Source organism: Mus musculus, chromosome 8, assembly GCF_000001635.26.
Source record: "Mus musculus strain C57BL/6J chromosome 8, GRCm38.p6 C57BL/6J".
In the NCBI taxonomy this organism is placed as follows: domain Eukaryota; kingdom Metazoa; phylum Chordata; class Mammalia; order Rodentia; family Muridae; genus Mus; species Mus musculus.
This window is the reverse complement of record NC_000074.6, coordinates 124,075,266-124,091,195: the sequence shown is the minus strand read 5'-3', so window position 1 is coordinate 124,091,195 and position 15,930 is coordinate 124,075,266. Positions and strand designations below refer to the sequence as shown.

General features: G+C 49.2%; 1 long non-coding RNA gene across 3 annotated transcripts; it reads left to right on the top strand.

Moving 5' to 3' along the window:
• The first annotated feature begins 2,592 nt into the window (after positions 1-2,592).
• Positions 2,593-15,343, top strand: Gm30005. 3 transcript variants are annotated; one of them, XR_879340.1, is made up of 6 exons: positions 2,593-2,777; positions 6,624-6,723; positions 10,136-10,755; positions 11,987-12,984; positions 13,098-13,181; positions 15,264-15,343. It is a non-coding gene; the product is annotated as a predicted gene, 30005 (long non-coding RNA). The 3 variants fall into 3 exon arrangements; XR_879341.2 differs by having other exon boundaries at positions 2,594-2,777; positions 11,987-12,234; positions 12,877-13,181; XR_879339.1 differs by having other exon boundaries at positions 11,987-13,181.
• The last annotated feature ends 587 nt before the right edge of the window (positions 15,344-15,930 follow it).

Genomic DNA, 15,930 nt, shown 5'->3' with positions numbered 1-15,930 from the left:
CAAGGTCACACCTCCAAATGGTGCCACTCCCTGGTCCAAGAATATACAAACTATGACAAAGACTTATTTTTAATTCTGTATCTCTGTATGGGTATATGGCTATGGATGCACAGGTACATACCCCAGGGGCTGCCCATCTGGGATTTTGACAGTGTTTCTCATTGACCTAGAGTTCATCAAGTAGTCTGGCCTTTGGGCTGTGTGGTCTCTGTCTGCCTCCATCTACCCAGCACTGACACTTCACATGTATGGTACCACACTTGGCCTTTTCATGTCTTTTCTGGGAATTGAACTCAGATCCTCATGCTTGCAAGATGAGCATTTTACTGACTGAGCCATCTCCCGAGCCTTTAACCACAATTTTATGAAGTAAAATAAATGTGGTTTTGTGATGGTTTGAATAGGAATGGCCCCATAGACTCATGTGTTTGAATGCTTTGCCCATAGGGAGTGGCACGATTAGAAGGTGTGGCCTTGTTGGAGTGGGAGTAGCCTTGTTGGAGTGGGAGCGGCCTTGCTGGAGTGGGAGTGGCCTTGTTGGAGTGGGTGGGGCCTTGCTGGAGTGGGAGTGGCCTTGTTGGAGTGGGTGTAGCCTTGTTGGAGTGGGAGCGGCCTTTGGGGAAAAAGTACATCACTGTGGGATGGGCTTTGGAGTCTCAGAAGATCAAAATTAGGCCTAGTGGCTCACAGTCACAGGAAGACCCGATGCCTGCACATCAAGATATAAAACTCTCAGTTCCTTCTCCAGCACCATGTTTGCCTGCATGCTGCCATGCTTCCCACCATGACAATAATGGACTAAACCTTTGGACTGTAAGCTAGCCCCAATTAAGTGTGTTCGTTTAGAAGAGTCTCAGTGGTCATGGTATCTCTTCACAGCAGTAGAACAGTGATTAAGACAGTGGCTTAGAGTCGGGCGTGGTGGCGCATGCCTTTCCCAGCACTTGGGAGGCAGAGGCAGGTGGATTTCTGAGTTCGAGGCCAGCCTGGTCTACAAAGTGAGTTCCAGAACAGCCAGCTACACAGAGAAACCCTGTCTCGAAAAAAAAAAAAAAAAAAAAAAGACTGGCTTATGTGTAAGTCTGACAGAATGTGTGTGCAGATGCTGTTTGGCATACAAAGGTTTCCATTATACATTGAGAATATCATTGATTCATGTTACTAACACACCCAACCTGCCCAGCTCCTGGCTCAGCCTCAACATCCCCCCTGTACCATGCCATGTCAATTCGCTGTGGCCACCCAGCATCTGGAGGAAGGACTCTAACATCTATGGCTAGCCTTGAAAATGATCAATATCCAAAGTATGGGTCTTAGTGAGTGATTTCCACAGAGTGATAAAGTAGAAAAATGGTTTAAAGGAACTATAAACCTGGAGACCATTTTAAGAGAAGGGTGGAGGAATTAAATGCTCAAACGTTGACAAGCGGGAAGAAAAGCAAGCTGACAGAGTGGTTAGGCTGGGTCCATCCCTCCTTAGACTGCCTTTCTGCCTGTGAGCTGAGCCAGGCATGGGAGTGCACACCAGTGACCACAGCTATTCTGAGGCCAGGACAAGATCAGTTTAAGGCCAGCCTGAGCAACACAGCAAGACCCTGTATTAAAAACAGTTTTTAATAAAAAATTAAAAACCAGGGGAGAGGGGCTGGAGAGATGGTTCAGCAGTTAAGAGCACTGACTGCTCTTCCAGAGGTCCTGAGTTCAAATCCCAGCACCCACATGGTGGCTCACAACCATCTGGTGCCCTCTCCTGGTGTGTCTGAAGACAGTGACAGTGTACTTACATACATACAATAAATAAATTGAAATTTAAAAAAAAGATAAATATGAGGGGAGAGATTTCATCCAATCATATTGCAAGAAGTAAGCAGGGGAAGGAGGAGCCAACGGCTGTGGGGACTAGGGGCCAGGCCAGCCTTGGTGGGCCTCTAACCAGAGAATGTGCCGGAAAATAAGACTTGAGTTAGGCAAACGAAGTAGATAGGAAGTCCAGAAGCCCCAGGGAGGTGCAGTGCCTAGAAGAGAGCAATAGCCTGACTGCATCTCGGGAGATTTACATATTCATAGCCAAGGCTAAGACTTGCTGCCCCCAAAGGCCTGAAGAAAGTCCCTTTTCCTGAAGAATGGCTCTCCTGGCAAGATCCCTAGTGCCAACTGTCACGCCTTTCTTACCTGCAACAAACCAGGGCACAGTTTTCATCCCTTGCTTCTAAGAATCCCAAGGGGGCGGGGGAGGGATGGCTCAGTGAATAAAAGCCCTTCACTAGTTGTTCTTACAGAGGACCTGGGTTCAATTCTCAGCATCCACATGAGGGTTCACAATCATCAATAACTCTAGTTTTAGGGGATCAGGCTCCCGGTTCTGACCTCAGCAGGCATGAGGAACACACATGGTAAAACACTCGTACCATACACATAAAGTAAAATAAATTCAAAAAAAAAAAAAATCCCAAGGGGATTAGGGAATCAACTCCTCCCATCACAAAGAAAAATCAAGTCAATGGTGAGGTTGAGCCCCGCCCTCAGTTCATCAGGTAAAGTGAGCCTCTGTGATTCCAGGGAAAGGCTCTGTCACACACAGACTGTATTGCCTACCAACCGCACAGTCTGTCACGAGAACTCCCTTTGCTTTGGATCTCTACCCTGTGGGCCTGTTGATTTTAGAGCCACATTCAGTTTACCTGGGGAGAGACCGACGTCCCATTGGCCTCTGTCTGGGTCACGCCTCCTGTCTCAGCTTGACTGTTCACCAGAGAAAAAGGCCCAGAACTGGAAGGGTGAGTCCAGATGGGCCTGAGCAAGCCCAAGAGCGTGGTGGAGATGCCTGGGAACCTACAGACCGACCAGAAAGGAAGTGAGGGAGAGCGGGCAAGGCTCCAGCCAGGGGCCTGTCCTCAGTAGAAACAGCTGGGCTTCATCCCTCCTTCACAGCAGGTGTTGTGCTCAGAAAGTGAAGGTGAAACTGTTCCCACAGCTGAAGCTGTGCTCGGCATGGCTCCCCTTTGTCTGTAGGAAAGCATTGTTATTCTGGGAGCGGCCTCTTTAAGCAACCTGGGTGACCTCAAGGCAAACCGTGCTTCAAGCTGAAGAACAGTCCCTGGCTGAAGCTGTCAGGGTCAGGAGACAGGGTCCTTCTGCTAAGCATCAGGCCTGAGGACAGAGGGGGCCTTGGCCGTGTACCCTGGAAGCCCCACATCTTGATTTCCTTCTTCAGTATCAGAATCCCTGATGCGGCCCAGCACAAGATAAACCTCATTTTCCAGCCTACCCAGAGCTCAGGTGTCGACAATACCTGAATTCTAGACAGTGTGTGATATCTCAGCTTAGGGCCATCTAGGCTCAGAGGCTGTCCCAGTGTGAAGGGCAGGCAGGAGGGACAAATCAAGACACCAGAGCCTGGGTCTCTCATCAGGACTCTGGAGCCTGAGTTCCTGGTTTAAAAAAATTGAAAGCCTGAGGTGTAGCCCAGTGATAGTGTGTGCCTATGAGCACAAGGTTGTGGGTTCAAGTCCCAGCACTACAGAAAAAGACAAATGGAACTCGGGTCCTTTATTTGGTCAGTAGAGTCTGACCCAAATAGGGACCCAGGTGACCTATGAACCACTGTTATTTAAGGTTCTAAGTCACATGGTGTTTGACCTTTCCAGGACACAGACTTGATACGACAAGGTGGAATGTTGGAGAAAGAGAGTCCCTGCCACAACACAACCCCTGCTCATATACAGACCGTGGCCACTATTGAGCCCTGAGATCTGGTGGCAGGAAGGATTTGGGAGTGGGTAGGTGGTGACTGTGGTGACTTCCTAAGCCACCTCTCCTAGGTGGCCTTTCCTGAAGTATCTCCATAGTCCCTTAGGCCACAAGGAGGTCCTCAGGGAGTGTGAAGGCTGCTGGAGGAGTCCTGGGCTGTGTCCTGCCCCTGCCCCCGATGGGGTGCCCAGAGCCTCTCCACTGCTCAGGGGAGGCAGAACACAGTCGGTAATGCAGGTCTTCAGCCCCAGAATCTGGGATGGGTGTTGCAGATCCCTGTTCCCTATCTCCTGTGTACCCAGAGCCGCCAGGGTACCACTGGGAGTCGGGGAACAGGGATCCCCAGTGCAGGCAGGAAAGGGAAGGCGGCAAAGCCCAAGATGGAGGCAGAACCTGGTTTGGTTCTGAGTGAGTCTGGAGAGTACGGAGGGGCTGGGAGAGAGACCTTCTCCGGGAGATTTAGGCGGGGCTCTGTATGGCTGGCCTCCCCTGTGGAGGTCCTTGATGAAGAGAAGGGCTTTGCTTGTCCAAACTGCTTTATTCGATGGCAAATGTGAATGCATACACCTTACTCAGGGTGAACCAGGGATTACATAAACCTTTTGTGGGAAGAAATGCCCAGGAAGGGAAGCTCATTGGCTAAACACTCTGGTCCTATCTAGATACCTCATTAGCATGAAGAACTCCAGGTTTTCATGTTAGACTGAACTTGACTGATTGTCATGGTCCTCTCAGTAGGGTGTGGTTATCAGTTCCAGAGCAGGTAGAGTTAGGCAGGGAGCTAGCCCCATGTCTACCGTTTTCAAGTCTGAGATTCACAGGGTTTGGGCTCACTCGACCATTCCAGTTCTTCTGTCTAGTGGCAGGGTCCACTTGCTCCACAGAGAAGTTTTGTGCAACTCCTAAGGTGACTTACACTGATCCGGCATGGCCAGGTGATGTCTGTGGCTTCACACGCCTCAGGAAGAGGGCCTTGGTTCACCTCACACCGAATCAGAAAACCATACAGCCAGGCCACTTAGTGGCTCCAAGTCTCTAATTAAACCTGACATGAGAGAGAAAGAAACAGAAAGAAAGATTGAGAGAAAATGAAAGAGGAGACAGGAGGATGGGGATTCAAGGCCAGTCGGGCTAAATAGCAAGATCCTTGAGAAGGAGAAGGAGGAGGAGGAGGAGGAGGAGGAGGAGGAGGAGGAGGAGGAGGAGGAGGAGAGAGGAACCGGTAACAGAGAAGGAAGGAAGAAGAAGGAAAAGCTGACCACAGGTGCCACAGTTCAGTGCAGGTGAGTGGCTCTGGGATGTTTCAGTGTCTTTCCATTTGCTTTATCTTCTTCCCCTGACCCAGTAAGGAAAGTAGCTACATCGTGATGACATAAATAGACCAACAGAAGCAGGAACCCCTGACCCACTGCCTGGAGCAGAACTCGCTACAAAGAAACAACCATTGGCATTGCTACTGCAAAAAAAAAAAAAAAAAAAAAAAAAAAAAAAAAAAAAGTGTGTAGCATTCTTCACCATTCTCCACCTGGAGACAGTGTGAAAGCAGCCTGGCCTGCCTCCGGAGGTACAGGCTGTTGTCTGGGCCCCAACCACGACCACAGAAGTCTCAGACCTGAACCACTGTCAAAGCAGGAGTGGGAGGAGCCCAGCTGGGAAATTCCTGAATTTGTCACACAGTTGAGATGATTCTTCAGAGCAGGGGACTGCAGACCGTGGACTCAATGTGACTTGCTCTATGTCCTCTGGCCAACAGGCTGGCTCCAGGTCAGACTTGGTAAGGACATGGCCTTGGCTCTGAGAGCTACCTGGGCAGCAACAATCCATTAGCCTGGCAGAGCCCAACACTTGAATCTAAGAGAGCTGACTTCAGGCAGCTGGGCCCACCGTGTCAACTCTAGCATCTGTCTATATCTACATACAGGTCCTTAGAGTTACCACTGGAAAGATGCTAACTCCCAAAAAGGTTCACAGCTTTGAGCCCAATAAATAGAAGCCAGTCTACTTACAGTTTTTTCAACTTCAAAATAGCTGTAGTTCCAGCCAAAACAGATGGAGTGGGTAAGTCTGTTAAGCCTGGAGTCACGGTACCTCTATCATACTCTACCCTTTGAGACCATTACCCTTTGGTAATGGCTACTGACTTGGGGTACCTCAGTGGTTCTCTGAGTTTATCTTCTCCATCCTCAAAGTAGATGTTCCACTGGGTCCTTTCCCTGAAGGCTGCTGGGTTAAAGTAAAAAATACATGTAAAACATTAGCACGGTACATGTGTGGAAGGGCACAGAAGCTGTGACCTATAGATAGAAAGCTGTTCAGGCGGGCAGACTCCAGCAGTAATTACAGCAGAGCCCCTCTTACTGTCTCTGCCCTGCTGGATGCCACAGGCACAGTTTCTATAATGTCCCATGCACACAGAGCCCTTGCAAACAGCTCTGCTGAGTCTGTAAACAGCAGACATATTTGTCGCCGTGTCTCAGGTAAATGTGCTGCTCAAATATTTTACAAGTTCAAGCCATTGTCTGATCATCTGACACTCTTTCCCAAGCTGATAAAACTCTTGGATGGCTGGGCAGTGGTGGTGCACGCCTTTAATCCCAGCACCCGGGAGGCAGAGGCAGGCGGATTTCCGAGTTCGAGGCCAGTCTGGTCTACAAAGTGAATTCCAGGATAGCCAGGGCTACACAGAGAAACCCTGTCTTGAAAAAAAGAAAAAACAACAACAACAAAAAAAATCAAAACAAAAGAAAAACAACCAAACCAAAACAAAAAACAAAAAACAAAAAACAAAACTCTTGGATGGTTTTAAAGATGCCAGTGTCAGGCGTTGAATGTTTCAGTCCCTTTCCCAACTCCTGTTTAAACTTCATCCCCAGGTGTGACTGTACTGAGAGATGGGGCTTGTGGGAGATGACCAGAGAATGAGCTGGAGCCCCCTGGGCACAGGTGCCTGCACACTGACCAGGTGATAGCAAGGTAAGCAGACAGTGGTCCACACCGGAGCTTGACTGCTATCTTGGCCTTTCAGCCTCTAGAATGTCAGGGAAGGAGTATGTGCTGTCCACCAACCACCCGGCCTTCGGTGGCTTTGTTGCAGCAGTCTGAGCTGCCCAAGGCCTGGGTCACATCAGGGAACACCTTTTGGTACACCCCATGGCCACCAGGCCTATGTAGAAGGTCCTTATTTTTTCTAGACAAGGCAATCTTTATACAGTCAGGCAGCCTGGGGCCCACAGCTACTAAATTATCCCCAGACCTCAACTATCTTCCCACCAGACGCCGACCAGCAACGCCTCTTGGTTTTTCAGGCCATTCTACCGTCACTTTCTTTGCTTGACTTTAAACACTGACAGACCTTCCAAGGGCCGAGAGAGTTCTGCTTAGAAGGAAACCTGCCTCCAGTCACTTGCCTTTTATACTGACCTTTGCCAAGCTGAGAGCAGCTCTTCTTCCAGAGCTGGAAGCTCAGGCTTAGACCTCTCCATGGCCCCAGGTAGCAGCAGGACTGGCTCCTCACAGCAGGCTATTCCTCTCCATCCTCAGGCCTCCAGCTCCATCCATTTTCACAGTGCTCAAACTGCCTCACTTCTCTTTCTCTTCCATCTGACCACCGCATACTCACACATTGTGGTGGCTCCTCCTGCAGGCAGGCTCTGTGGCTGGCAGGCCTCTGGGTAACCTTGTCTGCGTGGCCTGGCTGCTAGTGGACTGCTAGGTGTTTACAGCCTACGAGTGTGGCATGGCAGTGGGCAGGACCGTGGGGTATCTTTTCCACCTGCTCCGAGCGGCATGGAGCTCAGCAGGTCTCTATCCGTCTTCTCCCCTTTTTATTCTCCTTTTTACTCAGTTTAGGACCTCAGCTCATCGGATGGTACTGTCTACATCTAGGTTGGGCCATCTCTCTTTAATGAGCTTAATCAAAAACCTGTCACAGGCATATGCAGATGCCTTGTCTTTTGTCGGTGTGACAATCAGTATTAACCATATCTTAGTCACTTTTCTACTTCTATGACAAACACCATGACTGAGGTGACTTACAAAGAAAGCATTTAATTTAAGACTCACCATTCCAGAGGGTTAGAGTTCATGACCATCACGGCATGGAGCAGAGCAGGGAACATGGCAGCGGGCAGACACTGGAGCTTACGCCTGATCCACAAGCATGAGGCGGAAAACTAACTGGGAATGATGCGGGCTTTGGAAACCTCAAAACCTGGCCCTAGTGGCATGCCTCCTCCAACAAGACCACACCCCCTCCAAGAAGGCCACACCCCTAATCCTTCCCAAGAACTTCTACCAACTGGGAACAGAGACCATTCTCATTCAAACTACCACAAACCATCACAGACACTAATGCTTCTTGGGGAGAATGCTCAGGGTTTGGCCTCCAAGAGGTCTCCAGGCAGCCATCCATCCTCAGACAGGGCCAGGCTGCTTGTCAGCCGCAGCAGAGCCGCTGAGCAGCCTTGAGGGTCCTTCTGGCTATGGCTCCTGTTGTGACGATGTATGTGCGGCTGAGTGGGTGACTGTGTGTGCTGGTTGGGTTTTGTCACGCTGACACAAGCCTAGACATATCTGGGGAAGAGTGAATCTTAATTAAGGAAACGCCTCTGTGAGATTGGCCTGTAAGCAAGGCTGTGGGATGTTGTCTTGATAAATGGTTGATGTGGGAGGGCCCTGCTCACAGTGGGTGATACCAACTCTGAGTAGGCAACCCTGCGCTGTATGAGAAGGCAGGCTGAGCCAGCCATGAGAAATAAGCCAGTAGGCGTCATCCCTCCAGTGGTATCTGCTTCAGCTCTTCTCTCCAAGGTGCTTTTGGCTGTAGTGTTTTATCACAGCAGTAGAAACCCAAGACAGTGTAGGTCACTGTGTAGGAGGAGTCTATGAACATGTCCTGTCACATATTGTAAGTCATGTTGATTACACAGACTCCTGGCTGAGTGTAAGTGTGATGTGTGTGTATCCCGTGTGAGTTTTGGGGGACTCTACCGTTCAGGAACAAGATGGCAATGGCTATGTCTGCTATTAAATTCATAGTGATTACCCACACTCAGGAGGTCCTGATAGGTTGGGTCTGTTAACATTCTGTTATAGTAGGGGAGAGTAGGGAGGGTCATTGGACCTGCTTAAGATTCTAGCTACCTAGATCTGTGCCTCACTCCCACCCACGCCCTGCATGGGTTGTCAAGAAGTTCTAGAAAGTATGAAGGGTGGAAGGTTAACTGGTGAGTCCCTATCTGTACGGCTCTCAGGAAGTCATCTCCCATGCTGGGACGGGACTTTTCAGTGATGCACCTGAGTCACACATGTTCTTGTTAAGTCACCGCAATAAACTCACTGGTTCCCATAGCCAGATTTAGGTAAAACTGGTTCTTTGGCCTATAAGGTCAATGCCACAATCTGGGGGTAAATAAGCATTTGTTCACATCTCCCCAGAAAAGTTGCACAAGCACAGTGTGTGTGTGTGTGTGTGTGTGTGTGTGTGTGTGTGAGTGAGACAGACAGACAGACAGACATCTGCTTAGTCTCTTGTTGAGTGACTAGGCTCTGGGGGAGCTTCCTCTTCCTTTTTTTTTTTAAAAAATATTTATTTACTCATTTATTTACTTAATTTACTTTATTTATTATATGTAAGTACACTGTAGCTGTCTTCAGACACACCAGAAGAGAGCATCAGATTTCGTTACAGATGGTTGTGAGCCACCATGTGGTTGCTGGATTTGAACTCAGAACCTTTGGAAGAGCAGTTGGCGCTCTTAACCGCTAAGCAATCTCTCCAGCCCCCCCCCTTCCTTCTTGAACCCCCATGGATGCATGGTGCCTGGTGCTGCTCTTTTGTCCAAGAGAGTGCCCTGGGTGCCTCTCCAATACATCTTTTCTTCTGCAGAGACTGGTGATCGTGAAGGCAGGGCAAAGTTCTGTGTTCTGGAGATGGAACCAAGTGGACTCTTTTCTGCTCCCTGAGAGGCCCTAGGACAGAACTGCCAGCAGAGAAAACAGGACTTAAGTCCTCTGCTAACACCTGAGACTCACCAGGGGCAAAAAAAAAAAAAACCAACCAAACAAAAGGACAACAACAAAATAAACCTTTAGTGGCCCCTGTAGGTGGGGTCCTGACAGAAGACAACAGTTTCCCTAAAGCACCCATTCCAGTGGCCTGTAGACATCTGGAAAGGTGAAGGCCCACTCTTCAATTCTGGGGGTTGGGGGGAGCTCAGTAGCTCTTAGCAGAAGCAGCCAGGCAGTCCCAGTCAGGTATTTATGCTTCCTGAAGCAGTAGCAGCCCCAATGAAGCAATCACACATTCCATGATTCAGAGGTCACAGCTGTGCCTTCATTCCAATTACTGCAGCATAACCCACTCTCTTTCTCTCTCTCATCTCAGTGACTTCGTGCTCAAAATCCCAACCGATGGAAAAGATGCACCGAGTCAAGGAGGCAAGCCTGGCCCCCGCATACACTGCTGTGGTGGACTCCGTGCGCACCTCACTGTGCCTCTGAGCCTCAAGACTTGGCGCTGTGGTGGGCAGCAGAGTAATTATCACCAGGCACCTTGGGGGTGGTTTCACGGGAAGGAAATTGTCTTCGCCCTCACCAGCAGCACTTCCCACACAAGCCAGGCAGGCAGAGGGCAAGCTCTGGGGCTCCACAGATGTGATAGCATTAGTGTCCTGCAGGACACTGACGATAGATGCAGTGAACCTGAGAAGGGCGACTGTGTGCATTACGGGACAATGCGAGGGCAAGCCCGCACGTGTCCTTGCTGTTGGCAAGGACATAATTTTATCTATGTCTGCTTGGCGAGAGAGACTGGAGTGCGATCCTGAACAGAAGATCACATGGCTAGGACTTACCAGCAGCTCCGGCTCTGACACTTCAGTCCTTTCTGCCCTGCTTCCCGGGCCTGCTCCAGGGCTAAATACTCTGCTCTTCGCTCTGCTTGGGAGAGAGAGGTCCCAGGCTTTTTGAGCAAGCGGCAAAACATCTGGATTCCACACCAGAAAGGTAGCACAGCTGGATCTGCAGGCTCACAGGAGCCAGGGTCCTTGTCTACTGTGTAGGCCACATGGTCCCTGAAACCATCTCTCATTTGCTTCCACCCTGGGAATGCTCAGCATCTCCCACCCTCCTCTTCCCATAGGATGGGCCCTTGGCTGCTCAGTGCAGGCCCTGTCTCCGTGCCCCACAGAGCCAGGAACTGTATTCCTTCTGATTGCTGTTCTGTCCCCTGGGGTTCCCTGGGGTCCCCTGCAGGATCCTAAGTGGTGAACAGTGGACACGCGCTGGGGTGGAACGTGGGAAAATGGCTGCAGGTGACACGAATCCACTGGGCAGGGAGCACCCCATTTTCATTACTATTCTTTAGCTGGTGGTGACAAGCTTCCTTTGTCCTTGGGATTTAAATGGGGACGCTAAATCAAATATGGTGGCATGTGTCTGTCATCCTAGCACTCAGGAGGTAGACACAGGAGGATTGCTTCAAGTTCAAAGCCATCCTGAGCTATATAGCAAGACCTTGTGTCAACATAGAAAAGTCATAAATCTATACTCTTTTTAAATCCACCGGTGGGAACTTTAGATAAACTGGCTAAGCCAAGCTGGAAGATCGCTGCTGTGGCCTTGGATGCTGTCTGAGAACACACTTAGCCCTCTGGGTTGGGGGAAGCTAGACATCTACTAACTTTATACAGTCCAAGATGTCACAGAAGTAGACAAGGAATGGCTGCTTACGGGGCTAGAGATAGCCCAAAATAAGTTGCAATTAGGCTCTGAACATGCAACATCCCAACTTTCCCAGTCATTGATGGTCTTATCAGTTAAATAGCTGTATAATGGGTCGATCAGTGGAAAGTGATTCTTTCCAGGGAGGAACTCTTGTTCCTGGAGGAATAAAGGGTAGAGGTTGTAATCTAAACCCTTCCTGCCGACCTTCTAATAATTTAGCTCCTACAGAAGTTGACATCCAAAGGGCACTCCGTGTCTGCAGATCTCCTCTCCCTCCTATGTACAGTAAACCCTTTATGCTGCATGTTCAAAAAGGGAGAAAGAATGCTCCTAGATGGAAATTAAGAGGGACTGTCCTGGGAACTACCATTTGCAAATTAAGCATGCTGTCTGCTGGTGTGACGGAGAGGGCCGCTCTGAAGACGCCTGCTTCTCAGGAGACATTTATTTTTCATGAGCTTTTATTATTCTGCAGCTTTAGCTTCTATTGCTGTGTGTCCATCTGTCACAGGTGACTGGGCTGCTCGGAAGGAAGGAAGCTGGCAGGAGGCACCCTCCCACACAACCCCATCAAAGGACCAAGAAGGATTTGCTAAGATGTACTAAAGAAAAACCCAGAAATGTTCTGCCTCCGAGAACCAGAGCAAAGGCATTTCAGGGAACTTCCTGAGTGGACGGAATGAAAATGTAAAACCTTCAGAACTGGACAGGAAGTAAGCCAACACGTGAGAGACTGTTTTTTCACCCATGCCTCTCCAGGTATTTCAGGTCTATGTCATCCATGTGTGTGTGTGTGTGTGTGTGTGTGTGTGTGTGTGTGTGTGTGTGTGGAGAGAGAGTATCTTCAACTGTTTTCCCCCTTACTTTTGAGATAGAGTCCCACTGAATCTTGAGCTCACAATCGACTTGCTGGCCTGGAAGCCCAGGGGATCCTCCCTGTCTTCTCCTCCCCAGGACCTGGGTCACTGTGCCCAGCTTTCCTCGGTCATGCTGGAGAGAAAGGTCAGGCCCTCGTGCTATGGCAAGCACTTCAGCAGAGCCATCTTCCCAGGCCCCAGACTCCTTGTGTCACTGGGCCCCCGAGTCATCTCTCCCATTCATTCCTACATGCTTGCACTCAACAAGTCCTAGTTAAACACACATGATAGCTCTTCTACTAGAAAGGGAAGCAACACCAGGCCGGTTATGATCCAGCGCACAACAGCATCAAACAGCCTGCAAATTCTTGGTAAGGATAAGTAAAATTGCCACACCACAGACAGTTATGGGCCAGTTTTTTGTTGGACTTCAAACTCTTGTCTTTTTGTAACAACAACAAAAAGATACCTTGATGTAGAATTTGCCAGGTGATACGATAATGTGTATGGAATGTTTCTGAGACTCCACCAAACTGTCTTCCAGATGGCTGTATCCTTTCGAATTCCCACCAGCAACTTAGGAGCGCTCTGGCTCTACCCGGTTCCCAACACCAGCTGTATTATCAACATTTCTTATAGTTTTGCTCTCTCGGTAGGTGGTGCAGCGCCTCCTGGTGAGGAGCGAGCCTGGCACTATAACTGGGCAATAATGAATCTAGCCCTCTTCCTATTGGTATTTACTTGCATTTCTTGGTACTGTTCCAGCACGCCCCTTGGGGTGCCCTTAGCTGGAATTTAAACAGAGAACTCCGTTAACAATCGAATGTGGGACACCAGGAGCTTCTGCAGGTGAGTTTTATACAAAAAAAAAAAAAAAAAAAAGACTTCTGGGCATTTTGACCTTCATGTGTACACAATGTTGTCCAAGACAGGGCAGATCTGGCTAGGATTCTGGTTTCCTGTGGGCTTCATCCTGCGCATCATGGGAAGCCCATTCAGAAGAGCCTGCTGTCTTTCGGAGAGAAAAGGGCGGCTCAATAACCTAGAGGCAGAAAACAGCTTCCCTCTGTGCAGACTGTGGGTCTTTTTGCTTCTCATTTAATGGCCTCCTCCTTAACTATTGGAGAATACGACTCTGATGACTCTGAGAATATCCCAGCACAGAGGCAGGGCTGACTAAGATGCTGAGATGGGGGGACACACCCGTACTCCACTCCCCACCCCCACCCCCACAAGCCGGTTCTCTCCGTTGAGTCTGTATCTTCTGTCTTCAGAACTTATCTCCTCCCACCAGGGTCACTTTCTGCTGGTGTAAACTCTATCACATCACCAAATGACACAAGCCAGTTGTTTCCTTGCCTCACTCTGTTCTGGCCCTCGCCGCTGTCGCTGTCATTGACTGAGGTGGTAGTGCTCTGAGCTCCTCTTCCTCTGGGACTTAGACATTTGCAGAGGAGCTGCACCTTCTGCACGCCCAAGCTCAGCCTAGCTAGTCCGCTGCTTTATCTTTGTCCTATCCTACTCTCAAACAAAGGCCTATCGATTTGACCTACTGTCACTCTCCTGAAGGAAATTTCTAGAATGTAGTTCAGGTGAAGGTCAACTGAAGGCTCTGCTGTCTAATCTGGAGAAATTGGTATCAGGGAAGGTGACTTGTCCCGGTGCACCCACAGTAAGGATCCCAGAGGACAGGCCAAATGGTCACTCTCCCAGTAGAACCCTGTCTCAGTCTCCCTGCCTCCCGTCTTCACCACCATAGAAACCAATCTCTAACAATGGATAGTGTCTTAGTTAGGGTTTACTGCAGTGAACAGACACCATGACCAAGGCAGCTTTTATGAGGACAACCTTTTATTGGGGCTGGCTTACAGGTTCAGAGGTTCAGTCCATTATCATCAAGGCCAGAACAGGGCAGCATCCAGGCAGGCATGGTACAGGAGCTGAGAGGTCTACATCTTCATCTGAAGGCTGCTAGCAGAAGACTGGCTTCCAGGCAGCTAGGATGAGGGTCTTAAAGCCCACACCCACAGTGACACACCTACTCCAACAGGGCTGTACCTACTAATAGTGCTACTCCTTGGGCAGAGCATACACAAACCATCACAGATGGGCTTTTGAGAATATCAGTCCTTAGATCCACAGACTCCTCACATCCTTAAGACATCAAAAGAGGAGGCAGCAAAGAACAGCTGCACCCTCCCCAGAGAGGCCCTGAGCTCAGATGCAGGAGTGAACCAGAGGCTTAACTGAAAGCAGTTGGAAACCAAGATCTGCCAGAAACATTTCTAAAGTAAAGAAAGGGGGCTGGCAGGAGACCCGCGATCAGAAAAAACACAGCACCATTTCATGTCAGCACCCCACTGAGCAGAGGGTGTTAACAAAACCAGGTTGAGTGTTACCTGACTCCAAAAAATGTTCATATTTGCCAGGCTTGTCACCCGTGGGTAGGTAATATGCCATATTACAGGCCTTCATGTGCCTAATGTTGCATCTATTGTTAAGCTGAGCTATTTCCGGTTGTTTTTTTTTTTTTTCTCACGGGGACAAGGTTGCTACAGCCCTCTTGGCATAAATTGCAGTGTTTTTCTTCTTAGCTATTTCCGCAGGCAAAGCCTCAGAGGTCTCAGTGACAGTGGCATTTTCTTACAGTGAGCCCTCGTGCTCCTTTGAAACCTGAGTAGATAGATCTTTTCCTACAAGACTTCTGGGTGACCTTGCCAAGCCCAGCCACTGGCTGTGGTACCTCACCAGGACACTCGGTGGACATTAGGTAGTGCTCCCCAAGTGCTAGGTGACAGTTTATGCTTCAAAGTGACTCCTGCACAAAGAGACCCAGAGGTTTGCACAGCTGACAAGCCAGAGGGAGCGGGCTGTGGGCCTGTCGACGCTGGCTCAGGTGGCATAGTTAACCTCTTTCCCGCCTCTCTGCAGAGTCCACGTCATCTTTGGCCCTCAGACCATGGGGGAGGAGAGAGACTGAGACCAACCCTGGAACTCATCCCTTCACGAAATACAGGAGAAGAAAATTTCTTTTTTAAATTTTAAGACAAGGTCTCACTATGCAGTCCAGGGTAGCCATGAACTCGAAGCAATCCTCCTGCTCCAGACTACAGACATGTGCTGCTACATTTGGCTCTCTTTACTGTTTTTAGTTTTGTTTCAGCTGAGCAATAAATATATCTACATCCTAGAATTTCACAGCAGTAAATAATCATGGGAAAGTGTGGTATTATATATAAGGATCCGGAGCAAACACGATGATTGTCCAGCAGATACCATGAATCCCCAGTAAAGCATCTTAGAAAAATTATCAAAGCTAGTAATGGGGTTTCATATTTAGGAGGCTGAGGCAGAAAGACTGCCTCAAGTTTGAGGCCAGCCTAGGCTACACAATGAGTTTCGGGCTATCTCGGGCTGCAGAGTGAATCCCTGTCTCGGGAAAATGAACAAGCAAACACCTTGTTTCTCTGCTTCTCCACTACAATGAAGACGGACATGACCGGGAGTGAAGTGCAAGGCAGAGAACTTACCTGCCATTCACAAGGTGCTGGGTTCAGTTCTGAGCACCACACACACTGACCCTGAAGGCACAGGCCTG